General features: G+C 38.0%; 1 long non-coding RNA gene across 2 annotated transcripts; it reads left to right on the forward strand.

Annotated features, from left to right (window-relative positions):
• The first annotated feature begins 3,137 nt into the window (after positions 1-3,137).
• LOC113640789 lies at positions 3,138-17,900 on the forward strand. Of its 2 annotated transcripts, none has more exons than XR_007140522.1 (6): positions 3,138-3,378; positions 3,473-3,562; positions 4,662-4,983; positions 5,531-5,714; positions 5,808-5,912; positions 17,584-17,900. It is a non-coding gene; the product is annotated as an uncharacterized LOC113640789 (long non-coding RNA). The 2 variants fall into 2 exon arrangements; XR_007140523.1 differs by having other exon boundaries at positions 3,473-3,533.
• Positions 17,901-19,096: the final 1,196 nt, after the last annotated feature.

A 19,096-nucleotide genomic window follows, 5' to 3' on the forward strand; every position in this document is an offset into this window, starting at 1 on the left:
TAGCCAGAAATTACAAATTCTGTAAAGCCTAGCACGCTGCTTTGGTAGTATTTGGTGTTGTTCTCTTTCATAATAGCACACTGTTGCTAAAAATGTTTTTTATTTTACACTGTTTGTAGATCATTGTGATCTGTTCAGAAATACAATGTGATTTGTATGCTCTAATGTGCTGCACCTTAAACATGTGTTGGGCTCTTTAAGAATGTCTTCCCACCCCCTGGGGGCATATGTACCAAGAACACACGTGTGCCATGTTCATATGTGAAGCGTCCTATGTCGGACACGAGCTCTGTTAATAAAATATCTTCTTGTTGACCACTGACTGTCTCTGTGTAAATTATCGGACAAACAACAGTTGTTATAATGTTGCTTTGTAAAATGATCAATGTAGTAATTAGGCACTGTTAAGTTCTGAGGTTTCTGCCTGGAGGCTACACAGTAAAATATTTCTGATTCTGTATTTTTTGGTGTAGTCACGAAGCAGCTTTGCAGAAATCCAGTTGTACATGTTGTGGGCAACAGCAAATGCAGACAACGCAGCAGAAGTTTCACCCATTTAACAGATTAACATGATACAACTGTGTATGGGCCCTGCCACTTTGCCAGGAATTTGCAAGCTTTGTTGTGACGAGGAGCAGCACTTTGTCTCTTCTATTTGCAAGCCTCTAACATCTCTCTGGTGTGGTGAAACCTTTGAGCCTAACATCTGAAAGACAGCAGTGCATGCTCTACCATCACAGTTTATATTCAGTATTCTATAATATTTCATTATAACTTTTCATGTGACAACACTGAAGAAATGACTGTGCTACAATATAAAGTAGTGAGTGTACAGCTTGTATAACAGTGTAAATTTGCTGTCCCCAAAAACTCAAGACACCGCCATTAACGTCTAAACCGCTGGTCACAAAAGTGAGTACACCCCTAAGTGAAAATGTCCAAATTGGGCCCAATTATCCATTTTCTCTCCCAGTGTCATGTGACATGTTAGTGTTACATTTACATTTACACCACATGCTGCATCTGCTAGGACTAAATAACTTAATAATTTAATAATTATATTACTTAATTACCTTAGCTCGGTCTTTGTTTTATGTAGCACCATGGTCCTGGAGTAACATTGTCTCATTTCACTGTTCACTGCAAGAGCACTCATTCACTCACGCATTCTCTCACTCATTCACTCATTTTCTACCGCTTATCCGAACTTCTTGGGTCACGGGGAGCCTGTGCCTATCTCAGGCGTCATCGGGCATCAAGGCAGGATACACCCTGGACGGGGTTCCAACCCATTGCAGGGCGCACACACACACTCTCATTCACTCATGCACTCACACACTACAGACAATTTTCCAGAGATGCCAATCAACCTACTATGCATGTCTTTGGACCGGGGGAGGAAACCGGAAAACTCTTTCTAATGGAGCCACTGATAAAACCAAAGTCCTTTGTGTTCTCTGCAATAAGGAATTTGCATACCATCGAAGTAGTTCTAGCATAAAATTCCACCTGAACTCAAAACATATTGCGAGCTCTGCAGTTAGCACAACCCCAGATGCTGCAGGCAAGCTATGCCAAACCACGCTGACTGAAAATCGCCACAAATGAAGTAAGTCGTCCTCAGAAACACTAACAAATGCAATATCTAAATGGATTGCAATGGACTGTAGGCCTGTTAATATTGTGGAAGACAAGGGGTTAATGGATGCTTTTCGAATTGTGATGTTACTGCCATTGCAGCCTAAGTGATAGGCTTGTGTTAAATAAAAAAAACTGCTTTTTGTTATATTGGTTTAATCTTCCTCAAACACAAACATTTTAATTGACATTTTGGGGGAAATAATATTTATGTGCAATCAACTAATATTTATGTGCAATTAAATATTAGATTCATTAATCGCCACATCATGTAATTAAGTAGATTAAAATTTTAATCGCTTACCAGCCCTAGTTTAAACTTAAATTTTCCTCCTATGTTACACTACTTGAGCTCTAGAGGGCAGTATAGGATTTCCTGCAGTAAAGCAAAACACACTGACATAGATTAATATATATCATCATTAAAGTAAATACTGTAGAACTAAGAGGAGAAATAACTCACACAGAGAAAGATGCACACATGAAGAATGCTATAAGAATATTAAACACTCAAACACCTTCATATGATTGTTTACACACTGTAAAAAATACACCTTTGAACAGTGTTTTAGGGTATGGTATATTACATTTACAGCATTTAGCAGACACTCTTATACAGAGTGACTTTTTTGTGACTTTTTAGTGATTTTTATTTCAGTTTATACCCCTTAGCAATTGATGGTTAAGGGCCTTGATCAGGGACAACTTGGTGAACCTGGGATTTGAGCCAAGGACCTTCCGATCAGTAGGCGAACACCTTAACCATTTACATTTACATTTACAGCATTTGGCAGACGCTTCCAGAGCGACGTACATGAGTGCTTAAATCTCTAACATTGAATACATTAATGCTGGTTCACTAGGTTACATACTTAAGATACCATGAGTTTAAAACATTTGTTCAAAGTTACAATGAAAAAGTGTCAAAGGTTTTTTGTTTTGTTTTGTTTTGTTTTTTAAATGCAAAAGATAAGGAAAGAAGTGCTAGTTGAAGTGTTTCCTGAATAAGAAGGTCTTCAACCGCCGCTTCAAAATAGCCAATGACTCGGCTGTCCGGACCTCTAGGGGAAGTTCATTCCACCACCTTCGTGCCAGAACAGAGAAGAGTCTTGTAGTATACTTGCCTCTTACCCTGAGAGATGGTGGAACCAGTCGAGCAGTGCTGGTAGATCGGAGGTTGCGGGGTGCAGTGCGAGGAATGATGAGGGCTTTGAGGTAAGAGGGAGCTGGTCCATTTTTGGCTTTTTAGGAAAGAATCAGTGTTTTGAATCGGAGCCACTGAGCTACCAAATCCCTTATGATAAACCCCGTATCTTATGTCTGTAACCTGGTGAACCAGATTTAATGTATTTAAAAACTTAAAAGAACTTTTGTACATCACTCTGGATAAGGCTGTCTGCCAAATGCTGTAAATGTAAAAATGTAAATGTAACTGACCAGAGGCTTGTTTTTGTGTTTGAAAGCATTTGCATTATGCCTATAATTCAGTTCACACATATTTCAGACACACTTCCTGTTCAGCTCTTTCTCGCACAGATAGAAGGGGAAATGGGTGTAGCATCATTTTATGGTTAATACACAGATGAAGACACGACACATTCACCGAGCAGAAAGAGAGAGTAACCGTGTGTAACAGAACAGGAGCTTTAAGATCTTTTTGAAGGAGAGTTGGTATAGAGATCTGTGAGAGTGAACTCAGGATGAAGATCCTTCTCATCTTCACCTTCTGTCTGATCTCAGGTAAAGAAATGCACTTCAAAATAATGTTCACTATCATCAGCAGTGTTACATGAAGGAAGGTTTTGCTCAGATGGATTTTTTGGTGTTTTGTTAGATGGAGGAGCCTCAAAGGAAGTAACAGGATATTCAGGAGGAGGAATCCTTATCAAGTGCAAGTATGCTACAGCATACAGAGATAACTACTGTATGTGTATGAAGATCAATTAAGTCATATATGCAGTCCTTTTGCTCTGATGGTCAATTACAGGTTATATGTTATTAGTTTTCAAACAAAGAGGACAAGATTTATATATATATTTTAAAAAGCATTGCGGGAATTTAAATTTAAAATAGACAGAAATAGTTTATCAGCATTGTACAAAGGAAAAATGGACAAATAATTATTCTTGGGATTGCGAATTCTCTTTAAATGACAATTTTATATATAGAAAGTAAATAGAGAAAATGAAGTACATTTACTTTGTATTTTCCACAACACTTAATGACACTAGATCTTTGAAAAGATAAACAGAAGGCAGTGGTGGGAGACTCACCTTCCTTTACCTTCAGTTCCACCGGTGTGTAAATGTCTTTCACTAAAGTTTTATCAACTCCACACTGGTACGTCCCAGTGTCCTGTACAGTGAGCTCTCTGATCATCACCCAGAACTCTGATGATTTGCTGTCATCAAACAGTGAGAATCTTCCTGAATTTACCCACTGGTTTTTATCTCCTTTCTTTATTTGTACAGAACAGTATAGTGTTGAACCCTTACAGAAATATTTTTGGTTAGTGATTAATTGAGTTGACCATGATTTGATTTAGAACTTGCTCCCAACAGGGTCCTTGGTCTCTAGAGAAGTGACTGCATATGCAGGGGGAAGAATTAACATGCAGATATGAGGATGAATATAAAGACAAATCAAAATAATTCTGTAAGATCGGAACACATCAGTGGTGTTTTAATCAAAAACAAACAAAACCGAACAGTGAATGGTCACATGATGGCAGATTCTCAATTCATGACAACAGAAGTGCAGGATTCTTCAGTGTGTTTATCAGAGAGCTGATTATATAGGACACAGGAACATACGAATGTGGTGTTGTTGTGTCTGATAAACTGGCGGTCTACACTGTAGTGACACTGAATGTAACAGAAGGTGAGGAGCATTAATTATGTCTTTTAAGCAGAAAAAAAACATGTGGTCATATTTCTATGCAAATATACTGTAGAACTGTGTATGTGTTGTTAATAGGAGCTAGGACACAAATACACATGTAAACTGATCTGTTTTTTTTGCAGAAGTCCATCAGTGAGAATGTCCATATAGGAGGAGATTTACCTGTCAGATGTAAATTCCCACAATCCCTCAAGAGTGACCCCAAGTTTCTCTGCAGGACGCAAGATTTTGCTTGTTTTTAAAAGAACTCTGTTAAAGATAGTAGAAAAAAATAAACTTTTGGGAAATTCTCCCTGTATGATGACAGAGAAAAACAAACCTTCACTGTAAGTATTAGAGATGTAACTAAGCAGGACTCTGAATACTGGTGTGGAGCTGAAAAAGCCTGGACATCTGATCATGGATACAAGGTTTATTTCACACAGATCAACCTGACAGTCACTGGTGAGTTTGTAGAGACGTGTAGACACACTATGTAACTTTTCTGATATAACAGATGCTTTGTTTTGAAGCACTGACGCAGTACACATCCCATCTAAGACTAATCTGTGGTGATATTATTAGCAGTTCTGAATAAAAAAAAGTTCTGAATAAAGTTCTGAAAAAATTCAAATATATTACAAATATAGAAGTTATTTTTTTAGAAACAAGCTTTTTATCACAATGAACTAAACCTACTTGATATTATTTTTAACCTTCAAACTTCTGTTTTTAGACTGTGATGAGCAGATTTTTATTAGGCTTAAATCAGTTCTTCCCGTGCATGTGCAAGTTTTTTCTTCACTATATTTCCTGTAAGATGTATTAAAAGCAACAGAGCAATTGCTCACATCAACCTGTAACTGCTGATTTTGTCAGCTAACAGCAGTCAGTATTTCTGAAGTTCCACACATACAAAGTGTATAATGTGTCTATTGTGTTGCATCTGTACTGCTGTCAGTCATACACTAGATTCACTCACTTAATATCATTCATTATCTAACTGAATTAGATCCATGAGTCCCAGTTTCAACCTCAAAACCGCCCTTCATCATCATCATCATCATCATCATCATCATCATCATCATCATCATCATCATCATCATCATCATCATTATCATCATCCCCAATTCTTCATCTCACAGATAAAAACTCTGATAAAAAATCCTTGTCTACTCCAGCTTCTCCTCCAGCAGGTGATTTTGCTTAGATGCACATAGTCTAACTATAAATACTTGATGAATCTGATCCCATCTGATAAATTGACTGTCTGTTTGTTTCTCTTCCAGGATTTCCAGCTTCCACTGTTATCACTGTGTCTGCAATTCTGCGGCTGCTTCTGATTGGAACCATAACTGTCTTTGTGGCTCTACAAAAGAGACAAAAGTTGCAAGGTACACTCACACACAGACACACAAACACACCACATACACAATGCAGTAAATATTTTAACACATTATTTTTGTGTGACTGGATCATGGTTATTAGCAATGCTACCTCAGTACTCCAACTTATTTAGTCCAGAGTTTGGGTTGCTGTTTAATTTCCATGGAGATTGGAGGCTTTAAATGACCTCTAGATGTGTGTGTTTGTGTGTGTGTGTGTGTGTGTGTGTGTGTGTGTGTGTGTGTGTGTGTGTGTGTGTGTGTGTGTGTGTGTGTGTGTGTGTGTGTGTGTTTTAAATGAGTGGTGCCCTGAATAAGTGTCTGCTCTGCCACGACTGACTAAAACTTCAACAATTCCTGATATTCCTGAACCCTTTTTTTTTTTATTAATTTGCTCTTGGTCATTAACCTTAACCAGTGCCCTTCTAAAAAACCAGCATTGCTGGTCCAGCATAAGGTATGTTTTGCATGCTGGGACCAGCTTGAGATGGTGGTATGCTGGTCCAGCATTAGGTGCTGGTTGCTGGTGTGCTGGCCAACCAGCCTGGGTTGCTGGTGTGCTGGCCGACCAGCCTGAGATGGTGGTATGCTGGTCCAGCATTAGCTGCTGGTTGCTAGTGTGCTGGCCGACCAGCCTGGGATGCTGGTATGCTGGTCCAGTATTTGCTGCTCGTTGCTGGTGTGATGGCCGACCATCACACCAGCAGAGTTTTTATATATATATATATATATATGAAGAAAGCCATATATATATATATATATATATATATATATATATATATATATATATATATATATATATATATATATATATAGTCATAGAGTCATTTGCCTTTAGACAACTCCTGCTCTATGTCTTCTTTGTTCTCTGAAAAATTATAGAAACAAAATAGGAAACAAAACTATATATCACTAATTTGTTTATATTGTGCAGTGAACGAGTTACGATAAAACAGCTGCTGCTTAAGTTACATACCTTTAAGCATTAGTATTTGTGCAGAAGAAGTCTTGCTTCCATCATACAGTAGCTACCCAATAAACCTGAGTTTGTTCAAACATGTCATAGTTAAAGTCCTTAATTTCGTTAGTTGAAACAACTGCCGTGCAGCTGTCATCCAGGTTCCTCACGCATGCAAACTTTCTGATTCCCAGTGTTCAGCAGATACGTCATGTAGAAGCAGAAGCTTTTTTATTTACCCCAAAACAAAATCCTAATTATGGTGGCAAAAACATGATGATCTGGAACACGTGCACTTATACTAATTCCAATAAACACTGTAAGGTATATAATGTAGTCGAAAACATTGCGAGATTTATTTTTGGAAAGTGCAGGAACTACATTTACCTACATAGTTGCTTTAAAGGTTTAAACGCTGATGCTGGGTAATATCACTTCAATTACCGCTTTACTAAAAAAACAGACAAACAACTTAACTACCTCTTAATTGAGACAAATGGATTTTATATATATATATATATATATATATATATATATATATATATATATATATATATATATATATATATATATGTATGTATGTATTTGTGTGTGTGTCTTTCAAAAACCATCATTCGGTATGCTTTATATGCTTTATATGCTTCCCTCATGGAACCCGGGAATTCAACAGTTGTTGGTATTACTATATTTAATTTGTCGAGACACTTTAATCCCTAACAAACAATTTTTAAATGTTTTTATTCTTTGTTATTCAAAGCTTTTTGAGCTTTGTTATTTCAGTTCTTTATTCAAAAGAGGGAGCAAAAGAAAGAGCACTTAATTAAATATATTCCAATATATTGTGTTTTAATCGTGTTACATAGAAACATACACAAGCAAAAATAAAGGTTGTTCCCATAAAGCTCATTCCAGAAAGATCATACTGGTTAACCTGCTACACCAGCCCCGTTTTGCTTCATAACACCATGACTATGCTGGCCACCCATCTATACCAGCATTGACCAGCATTATACCAGCACTGACCAGCATTATACCAGCACTATACCAGCATGAACCAGTAAAAACAAGCCTGGACCAGCATGGAATTGTTCAGTGCGCACCCACACACACATTGAGATAGTCACTGCACACTTGTGAGGAAATACCACCACCAAAAACCAGTCCCTCACCCCTAGTGCTCAAGCCCTGCCAAGAAAAAGATGACATACATCAACTCAAAGAAATGCATGCATCAAAGACGAGAACTAACCAAAACGTACAGAGAAAACGGATGTATTTGGATAATGCTGCTTTGTAATTGGTTCCTGCTTGTTTCACCAGCTCAAGGCCTTTTTTCGGCTAGAAATCAATTAGTTGCTCCTGCACATTCTGTACCTTTAAATGATATATCAAGACAAAATTTTTTGGGATATGGACATTATATTGCTTATACTATTTTTTGTCAGAAAGCTCCTTATACTGGAATTGCTACTAAAGACAGAACACAATATACAAAGAGAAGTAAATGGCATGTATACAAGATTCTACTGGTTTTGTTGCTACTAAGTGGGGATATTCAACTAAATCCTGGCCCATCAGTAAATTTTAACCCAGACCAAAACAATGACTTGCCCAAACACTGTTTACAGAAAGCAGTGTTGGTTTGGAATGATTCAACTGGAAGGAAGGAACCAACAGATACATTTCCTCTGGGACTGATGGCTACTGAACAGTAAATGTGTATTAATTGTCTTATTCTTCACCAATAAGAACATGAACCAGTGGATGTAAGAAGCGTCTGTAACTACCAGGCCAGGCCTAGGCCTCAGCAGCGGAAGATCTACAACCATCAGGCCAGCCTTTGGCCTCAGTGGCAGTGTCCCAGCTGCCACTGAGCCAGGCTTAAGCCTCAGCAGTAGCCAAGCTCCATTGGGCCAGGCCTTTGCAACAGTAGCCAGGCTCAGACCTCAGCAGCGGCAGCAAAGCTACCAGCAGGATAGGCTCAGGCCTCAGCAGAGGCAGTAGTAGCAATAGCCCAGCAACTACTAGGCCAGAACTAGGCCTCAGCAGCGGCAGTCCAGTTACCACCGGGCCAGACTACGGGCACGATTTCGGGCCTAGTAACTGCTGCAGTGAAGTTACCACCAGGGCTACTGGTCATGCGGTATGTAAACAAAGACAATTTAGATTCTTTCAGACTGTGAATCATGCAAAGGTTATATGGGACCCGAAGATCAGATTCAACATTTACTGATAGATTCTAATTTGGATTATCTATGTTTAAGTGAAACCTGGCTAAATAGCAATACTCCAACACATATGATTGATGTACCTGGTTATATTTGTTTTAGAAAAGATAGACTAACTGGCAGGGGTGGCGGTGTGTTGATTTATATTAAAGAAACATTTAAATGTGTCCAAATTAATTTGGACACACTTTTAGAATGTGTGGGCATCACTGTAGTAAGTTTAATATTGTTACTTTATATAATCCCCCCTCACATGATGTATCATTTTAAACTGATCTAGTTCAGTGGTCCCCAACCATTTTTTCCCTTCGGACCGGTCAATGTTTGATAATTTTACCACGGCCCGCTGGGGTGAGGGGTGGCGGCTATAATAATTTTAATTTAATTGTATTTAAACATGCCTTTTTAACTCACTACAATGCTAAATCAATGACAACCCTGAGCTTGTTTCTTTGCAAGGAGACGGTTCCATCTGGGGTAATAGGAAACAATGACACCCGAAGTGTGTTGCTTATGTCCAGTTTATTCCGTTGTTTTGTTTTGGTTGCATTCACTACAGAAAACCCCACTTCACACAGATAGCATGTCGGAAATGGCAATAGGGATTTAAGTGCTGTGGTGACAATCTCAGGGTATTCCACCATGACTTTAATCCAGAATACCGGCAGAGTTTCTAACTTTCTAACGATGTCTGTTTCGGTACTCATTTTTGCTAATTTGTGAGTTAAATATGAGCAAACACAATATACACGTACACCAAGCACTGCTAAACATGAGAAAGTACCGGTGAACAGAGAGAAGAGCGATACACACCTTCTCTTCACCAAAGCTACAACCCCACTGCCGCTTGCAGCCGCTCAGCTCCAGACGTCACCTAAACCCGGCCCGACATCATGATATTTTGCGCATGCGCGGTATTGGTGTGGCTTTGGGTGACGTCTCTCAGCTCCCGGTTAACCTCTCGTCCATGGAAAGTCACACAAACTCGAGAGAAATACACCACAGTAAATAAAATGGAAAAAACACACCAGCATTTCCATAAAATGGAAAAAAATTAATGTTGGGCAGCCCGGTACCATTTGGCCATTGATTTGATCTTCACAAATAGAGCTGAGCGAGTGAGTAAAACGTACAACTTAATCACAGGTCTTTCTGATCACAATATGATGTTAATTGTTAGAAAGCTATCCAAAAATTGTCTATATTCCTTTTGTAATATTCGGCATAAATTAGAATTTATAGGTATTCCCAAGAATAAAAGAACTCAACTTGAAGATGAATTACAGAACATGAATTGGAATAATGTTAGGCAAACTCATGATTTAGAGTTTGCTGTACTACAATGCTGCTGTACCTGCTGTACTACAATGATGAAAACACTAACAGATGTGATTCAGAAACATACTCAGTTATTGAAGTATCCAAAACGTAGAAGGGCTTTACCATGGCTGAATAAGGATATTCTCCAGCTGATGAAAAAAGAGACCTTGCGCTCAAACATTCATTATTAACAAAAACTAACACAGATATACTTGTTTTTAAGGGATTAAGAAATAAAGTAGTTAGGGAGTTACTCAAAGCACAAACAGATTACTTTATGAAATTGATGGCTGACTTAGGAGGGAACAGTTCAGAACTTTGGAAACATCTAAATATTTTAACTAATCGAGTGCCTAAACAACAAAAATTAATAGCGGAATTAAATATAAATGGAATCGTTACTAACGAAAGGACTAAAATTGCAAATCAATTTAATAGATTCTTTATCCAATCATCTGAGGATTTGGCTAACAATTTTCAACCAGTCCAATTAAAACACATACTGAGAGACCAAACAAGATCTTTTTGTATAAAAGAGGTAGACCAGAGTGAAATTGCTGAAGTTTTTAGACAGTTATGGCAATCTAAGGCCAAGGACAACTTTTGCTTGGATACTGCTTTTATAAAAAAAAATAGTTCTCTCCTTTTACTACCAGTTACACATGTAGTAAACTTATCTATTAGAGCAAATGAATTTCCTCAGCAATGGAAAACAGCTACTATAACTATAGTCTTTAAGTCTGGGGCACCTGATCAGGTCTCAAATTATAGTCCGATTTAAATTTTACCTGCACTCTCAAAGGTTCTTGAAAAAAACAGTAGCAAAACAACTTGTTCATTATCTTGAAAGTAACCATCTTCTGTACACCAAACAATTTGGGGTTAGACCACAGTACTCAACAGAGCTGGCAAACTGTTACCTCATTGAAACAATAAAACAGTCATTAGATGAAGGTAATTTAGTGGGAGCAGTATTTCTGGACTTGAAAAAAGCCTTTGATACTGTGAACCACGAAATTCTTTTAAATAAATTAGAAAATTGTAACTTGTCACATGATGCAATAACTTGGTTTAGATCATATCTTGAACATAGACAGCAGTGTGTTAGAATAGATTCCACCCAGTCATCTTTTCAAACTTGTCGTATCGGAATTCCACAAGGCTCAATTTCAGGCATACATTTGCTTTTTAGTTTATATATAAATGATCTTCCATACAGTTGCAAGAAAGCCAAATGCCAAATGTATGCAGATGACATAAATGTCTCAGCAAAAACTCCTCAGATTGCAGCTGAAATGCTTTCAAAAGAATTGAATGGTGTATCACAGTGGCTCCGAAACAATCATCTGACCCTGAACTATGATAAGACAGTCTCTATGTGCTTTTCAATAAAAAGAATGATCAATAAAAATTTTAGAATAAAGATTGATGAGAAGGAGATAGTTGAGGTACATGAATTTAAATTACTACGGGTTACATTCTCATGTTAAGTTTGATAATCATGTAATGAGGCTGTGTAGAACTGTCAAGACTGCTTTCAATTGATAAGACAATATATACCCATTAAGGCAGCACAGCAATTTATGCATTATATGATATTTTCTTATCTATCATATTGCATCACTGTTTGGGGTCAGGCCAATCAAACAACAATTACACCTATTAGGTCATTATATAAACAGGCATTAAAAGTAATGGACCAAAAACCTATAAGATGGCATCATTGCATCATTCTAAGGAAGGATAATATACTGAGCTTTGACAGTTTTGTAAATTATTCATTTTTAAAACTAATTTTTAAGTGTATGAACAACCTGGCACCAGAAATACTCAATTAGTAGTGAAACAAAAGAGCGGAATAAGAACTAGAGGCACAACTAGTGGAGACTGTATAGTCGCAAAACGTAGAGCAACATTTGGTCAGACGTCATTTTATTAAGAGGCCTAAATTTATGGAACGATTTACCACCAGAAATTAAAACATTAACAAGGTTCAAGGTTTTTAATACACATTTAAAGCAGTGGCTGAAACGGAAACAACTCTGTGAACATTGACTGTATAGGATACAATGCAATGTATGCAAACATAAGGTTGCAAATGTCAGCATGCACAGAACCTATGCATACATTTGTGTTTCTTATTGTTAAATATATCTAGACTCTGTCTTATAGTGATTGCTATATTTATTTAAGCCCATTTTAGCTTATGGGTGGAATGTATTTATTGCATGTATTTTAATAGCTATAAATTCTTGATTTAATATTCTGTAATTTCTGTTTTAACTTTACAAGCCTAACCAGGGACAGTGGTTGCAAATTAATCATGGCTATAAACCTGTATGCATGGCATCTACTTTGTATTTTATAAAGCAATGTTTTATGCATTTGTCCCTGTCAATAAAAAAAATAAAGAAATTTAAAAAAAAAAAAAAAATACAGCCATGTTAAAGACTGAGTCAACTCAAAAAACACAAAAGTAAATCATTAACTCAATTTTCAGAACCAATAAATAGTTGCTTCAATAAATCAATTTCCACCAAAAAACAATTAAATTGTAAAAGAGGAAACAGAAAATAGACTTTGTAACCAAATTATAAAGACTAAAACTAAATCCAATACAATTGAAGAGAAAGTAAATTAAGAAATAAGAAATCACAAAATCCAAATTAACCGTTCAAAACCCAGAAGCAATACAAAACCGAATGCAACTGAAGAACAACAGCAAACTAAAGAAGAATCAAGTCAAAATTGCAAGTGAAATACTTCAAAAATAATATATTATAAAAAAAAAAACAGACAAAACAATATTAAACAACCACAAGGAAAATAAACAAAAGATGGACTTGAAAACAGGTTTGGAACCCGGTTTGGAAACAGCACTGCAGTCATACACCAACGCGGGGCACGCCGACTGGAATAATTACGGGCCGTCACAACATCGATCAAAGAGATTAATGAGTGACGCATTCCAGGTAGTGATGACCGGTTCGTGAACGAATCGTTCTTTTGAACCGGATCTTTTTAGTGAACTGGATGAACCAGTTCACCAAATCGGACTGATTCGTTCTAAACAGAGTCAGCGCTGATCCACAAGTTACTAAAGTTACTCACTTTTGGTCATGACTGACAGCCCCTCCGACTCTAAATAAACTAATATCCCGGACTATATGTAACTGATACTGCGCATGCGTGAAACACTGAACTGAGAACTGTTTCTTTCGGACGACCCGATGAGCTGTTGATACAGCGAATCATCAGTACAATGAACTGAGAACTGTTTCTTTCGGATGCGTCCGAGAACTGATGAGCTATTGATACTGCGCATGCTTGAATAACTGAACTGATACAATGAATCATCAGTACACTGAACTGAGAACTGTTTCTTTCGGACACGTCCGACATACAGTACTGAGAACGGATGAGCTGTTACTGCGCATGCGTAAATCACTGAACTGATACAGCAACAAATGGAAATGGTTATGATTTAATGTATGAGTGTTTAACTCAGTTACATTAGTTTTTGATACAACTGATGGAGCGAAAGAAACATTTCAAAATTATGCTTTTTTTGTAAGCATTTGTAAATTGATGAAGATTAGTTTATTAACTTTATATCTTTAAGACACGTAAAACACCCACGTTTGAACATCAATGCCCGTACTTGGTGTTTTAGTTGCAAAACTTAAATGTAAGAAACGTATTCAACTAAATTTATGATTATAAAGAACTTTTCAAATGTGTTAAATTGATTGTATTAAAAAAGAAAAAGTAAAAAATAAAGAACTGGTGAACTAGATTATTGAACTGGTTCATTAAAAGGAACTGTCCGAAAGAACCAGTTTGCGGAAAAGAACTGAACTTCCCATCACTAATCCCAGGTAAACGTGCATGCACCTGTTTTTATAGCTCCGTGGTGCTACCAATAAGCTAACACTTCACCTGCACCATGACGTAATCAAAATCACTCCTCCTGCCACACAATGTTACACGTTACCATTGTTAACATGTATAAATTAAATTAATACTCGTTGAAATACTCCAGAGTTTGAAAAATAAACAAGAGTTTGGTTTTCATTCTTGGTTTGAAGATAGTGACTCAGCTGTACAGACTATCAGGAGACGTTCAGTCCAGCACCATGGGACAGAAGATTCTAATGGCATCTGACTTGAACCTTGAGAGATAGTGGGTCAAGTCCAGCCATTATGATAGAGAGAGAGAGAGAGAGAGAGAGAGAGAGAGAGAGAGAGAGAGAGAGAGAGAGAGAGAGATAGATAGATAGATAGATAGATAGATAGATAGATAGATAGATAGATAGATAGATAGATAGATAGATGCTGGAATGACGGGTTGGTCCCTGTTTTTCTTCTCAAACCTGGTCTGTGAGTGAAGCCCCGCCCCTAAACACCTAAAAGGTGACAGTGACTCACTCGAACAAAGCACACGCATCCTCATAGTGTGTCAATCTGATTGGTTTGCTTAAAGATTCATAACTTTTTTGTGTTTATTGCATTTCCCAGATTCTTTCTCTTTAAAAAATGAGCAAAGGTCGTTGTTGTGAAAAATCTTAGTAAAAATAATTAAAGTATTATTCCTTATAATACTATAACCAAAGTAAAGTATTAAGCCTTGCAAAATATTACAATTGGTGTCATAAGACATATGTAGGCGATGTTTTAGGCCCCAGATGTTATAATAGTTTTAAGGTAATATATGGCTAACATATAAATGGCCACACCTGAGTCAAAGTGTAAACAAGAAAAGAAGTTTATTGTAATCATAAACTTAGTAAAAGTAACCAGACTCAGTGCTATCAGGCCTAGTCAGTCTGAGCTCTCTGATCAACAATGTGTGAGGAAGTGAAAGTCAGGAGTTCAGCTGAAACAGGCCTCATGTAGGGAGTAGGGTGAGACCGCTGAATCAGGCGACCAGCTGGACGGACCTGCTGACTCGGACATTGAGGGTCTAAGGGAAAAGCTGAAGCTAACCTTTAGTAGAAATAGAGAAACTAAGGCTTGTACAGTATGTGCAAGCCCAGTCTGGAAAGTGACAGACTGAGATCATAACAATGTTCAGTTCTTTGTAAGCTTAAGGAGTTAACATAGAACTCCACTTATATACAAAGCAACATTATAACAGCAAGGGCTTAGCAAAAACAGCAATACAACGTAACCAATATAATCAAGAACTTTTATCATAACTCATAAAGATAACTCATAAAGATAACACGCTGACAGTAAAAGAGGATTAATATACAGGACATCTGTGTTATGGAAGATTGAGTGGCAAATAACTCAAAAATACGGAGGTGAAGAGACACGAAGATCTCTGGAACACATTTTTAACAACATTTTTAACCACGAAGCATATTGTTGCAGAAGTAAGTCAGGAAAAACAACAGGGCAGACTTGTTTTTCTGGGAAATAGGGGAGTGATTCTGTAAAGTCAGGGGAATTTAGAAAGGTCATGTAATTTTATGAAGTAAGGAGGAATTTCTTCCACTGTGATCTCTGTGTCTGTATGCCTGCTAGTTCTTCTTGGAGTCTCAGTTTTCGTTTTTTTGGCACAAGATTCAAGGTGCTGTCAGCGCTCTTCCAGACTTCCCGGTTTGCTACGCTTCTTCCAGACGCTGCGGCCACCTTGGATTTTCACTTTCAGGGCGGCAGCATTGTAGGTATCAGGCACTATATAAGGACACTGTTTTTCACATGGTCCCTTGCCGGATGGTCTTCTTAGTTTGCCCTGTGCACTGTAATTTCATCTTGCCTTGTTCCTGTTCAGCCCTGCCTGGTTTGACTCTGTTTGTTTCTGTATTCTGTGTTTTTGCCTGCCCTGTATTAACCTGCCTGCCTGTGTAGCAAATTATTGGACTGTTTTTCACTCTGTGGTTTTGCCTGCCTTACATGATTATCTTTAAGCTTATTAAAGACTTTGGTGCAGATTCCCCTGGCTTCAGAAACACAATCCCCAACCAGACTGGACCACATCATGGACTTGGGAACCCACTGCCACATTCACTGCCTCGACTTGACTGAGGAACCTTCCTCGGATCTCAGTTCTGTGCCTCTGGACAACCATGACCAGGGAGTTGTCTTCAAGACCATAGCCTCCCCCTGTTCCTCCTCATCAGCCCTATGACTGTGCCATTGACTTCCTGCCTGGAGCTATTGGCCATCTTTTGCATCTGACCAAACCCAAGAGAGAGTCCATGTGCAGTACATCCAGGATTCTTTCAAGGTTGGCATAATCCGTCACTCTTCATCTCTAGTGGGGGCAGGGTTTTTCTTTATGTGAAAAAGAAAACCATGGTGGCGGCATGTCCAATAATGTCCAATAATTTGCTACACAGCCGTTTGGCCTGACCAATGCGCCAGCGGTCTTCCACGACTTGGTTAATGATGTCCTGTGTGACCTTAAAAAAGTTTACTTTGTTTACTTTATGATATTCTGATCTTTTTCCGCTTCCTGGAGGAACACAGACACCATGTTCGAGTCATGCACCAACAACTCCTTGAGAATCATCTGTCTGTGAAAGCTGAAAATGTTAATTCCTCACCAGCAGCACCACCACCTTGTGCTTCATTCTCTCACCTGGTAGCATGCAGATTGTAATCTGGTAGCATAGTTCATAAGCACTGTCAGTGACCCCTACACTGGCTAACCTGCACACTCCAAGCCTTCAGCTGGAATCCTGAAGCCATGCAAGCTTTCACCAGACTCAAGGGCCTCTTCATGACAACTCGCATCCTGACTCTCCCTGACCCAGACCAGCAGTTTATTGCGGAGGTGGCTGCATCTGATGTTGGTGTGGGGGCTGTTCTGTCTCAGCAATCTACCAAAGACTCCATCCTTGTATATTTATAATCACACCCTCCACTGTCACCCATATGAGGATGGGTTCCCCTTTAGTCTGGTTCCTCTCAAGGTTTCTTCCTTCATTCTAGGGAGTTTTTCCTTGCCACTGCTAACCGAGTCACCTCAGACTTGCTCATTGGGGATAAATACATACAAATTTAAATATATCTAATATTAATCTTGAATTTTGTATTCTATTATTCTTTATATTAACCTTTGTTCTATGTTTATGTTCTGTAAAGCCGCTTCGAGATTATGTCAATTGTAAAAAGCGCTATACAAATAAATTTGAATTGACTTGAATTGTGCTTTCTTCTCAAGGCACCTCAGTCCGGCAGAACTGTAATATCCTATAGGAAAATGGGATCTCTTAGCCGTAAAGTTAGCCCTGGAGGATGGCGGCACTGGTTGGAGAGTGTGGGGCAACCCTTTCTAGTGTGGACAAAACACAAGAAGATTGAATATCTTGTGTACTGTGTACCTCGTTATTGAACTGTTTTTCACTCTGTGTTTTGCCTGCCCTGCATTGTGCTGTGTTCTTGTGTACCGGATTATTGGACTATTTTTCACTCTATGTTTTTGCCTGCCTTGCCTAATTTTTTCAAGCTCATTAAATACGTTTATTATTTACAAAGGCATCCTGCATTTGAGTCCTCCCTTCCGGCCCATCCTGACAGGTACACTAAAATATGATCAAATATTTAACAGGTTTCATGTGATTTATTTTATGCCTCGGCCAGTCATACATATATATACACATACATACATACATACATACATACATACATACATACATACATACATACATACAATTTTCTCAGTAAATGTTTGGAACACATTTGTATTTAAATTCAATTGTAAAAAATGTAAGTCTGAAAAAATTTGACGGGAAAAATAAAATCAAGCCAAATATGAACACTGAAGGGAATATAGATTAATTATTTATGTTAGTAGTATATTAGATTATTATATATTTATAAATAATATAAACAATAACAATAAATCTTAAACTAAGAACATCAACAGTAATAATAACTTCTGACTGCAATTTTCCCAGTCTATGCTTCTGCTCAATTACCCACAATCCCCTCTGAGCCTTCCCAAACCGTTTAATCAGACACAATGTTACTCACAAGCTCCTATGATTCCAAAATTTACTCTATTGCTCAACTACCCACAATCCTTCCTGATCAGGACTTCTACTCCACAGCTCAGTTACCCACAGATCTCTGATACCCCAGGTGGTGCTGCTCAGGATTCATCTAAGAAGTCTGCTGAAGATCTGGCTTAAAACTAAGACCATAAAACTAAGCTGCAGCATGGTGGCCAAAACCATTCAGCGGTTTAACAGGACAGTTTCCACTCAGAACAGGCCTTGCCATGGTCAACCAAAGAAGTTGAATGCACGTGGTCAGCGTTATATCCAGAGATTGTGATTGGGAAATAGACGTATGAATGCTGCCAATATTGTTGCAGAGGTTTAAGGGGTGGAGGGTCAGCCTGTCGATGCTCAAACCATACACCGCACCCTGCATCAAATTAGTCTGCATGGCCTCTTCTAGAGATGATGGTGTAAAAAATATTCATTAGCATGCAACAATTGTGTTAAGTGAAACTGAGTGTTAGTTGTTTCATGCTTAATGTTTTGGTAGCAATTGACAATCCTCAAAGTGAGTAAATATGCTAATCTGAGATTGATTACTTTAGTCTTCGCCCCATACTCTGATAGTGAAATAGCGACTATTTTCCTCATTCCAGTAAAAGCACTGGCTGAGGAAACTTAAACAAACTATTGTCATGATAATTCCTCAGTGTTTCTCAGGAGTTTAACACA

This window comes from Tachysurus fulvidraco, chromosome 5, assembly GCF_022655615.1.
Source record: "Tachysurus fulvidraco isolate hzauxx_2018 chromosome 5, HZAU_PFXX_2.0, whole genome shotgun sequence".
Taxonomy (NCBI): Eukaryota; Metazoa; Chordata; class Actinopteri; order Siluriformes; family Bagridae; genus Tachysurus; species Tachysurus fulvidraco.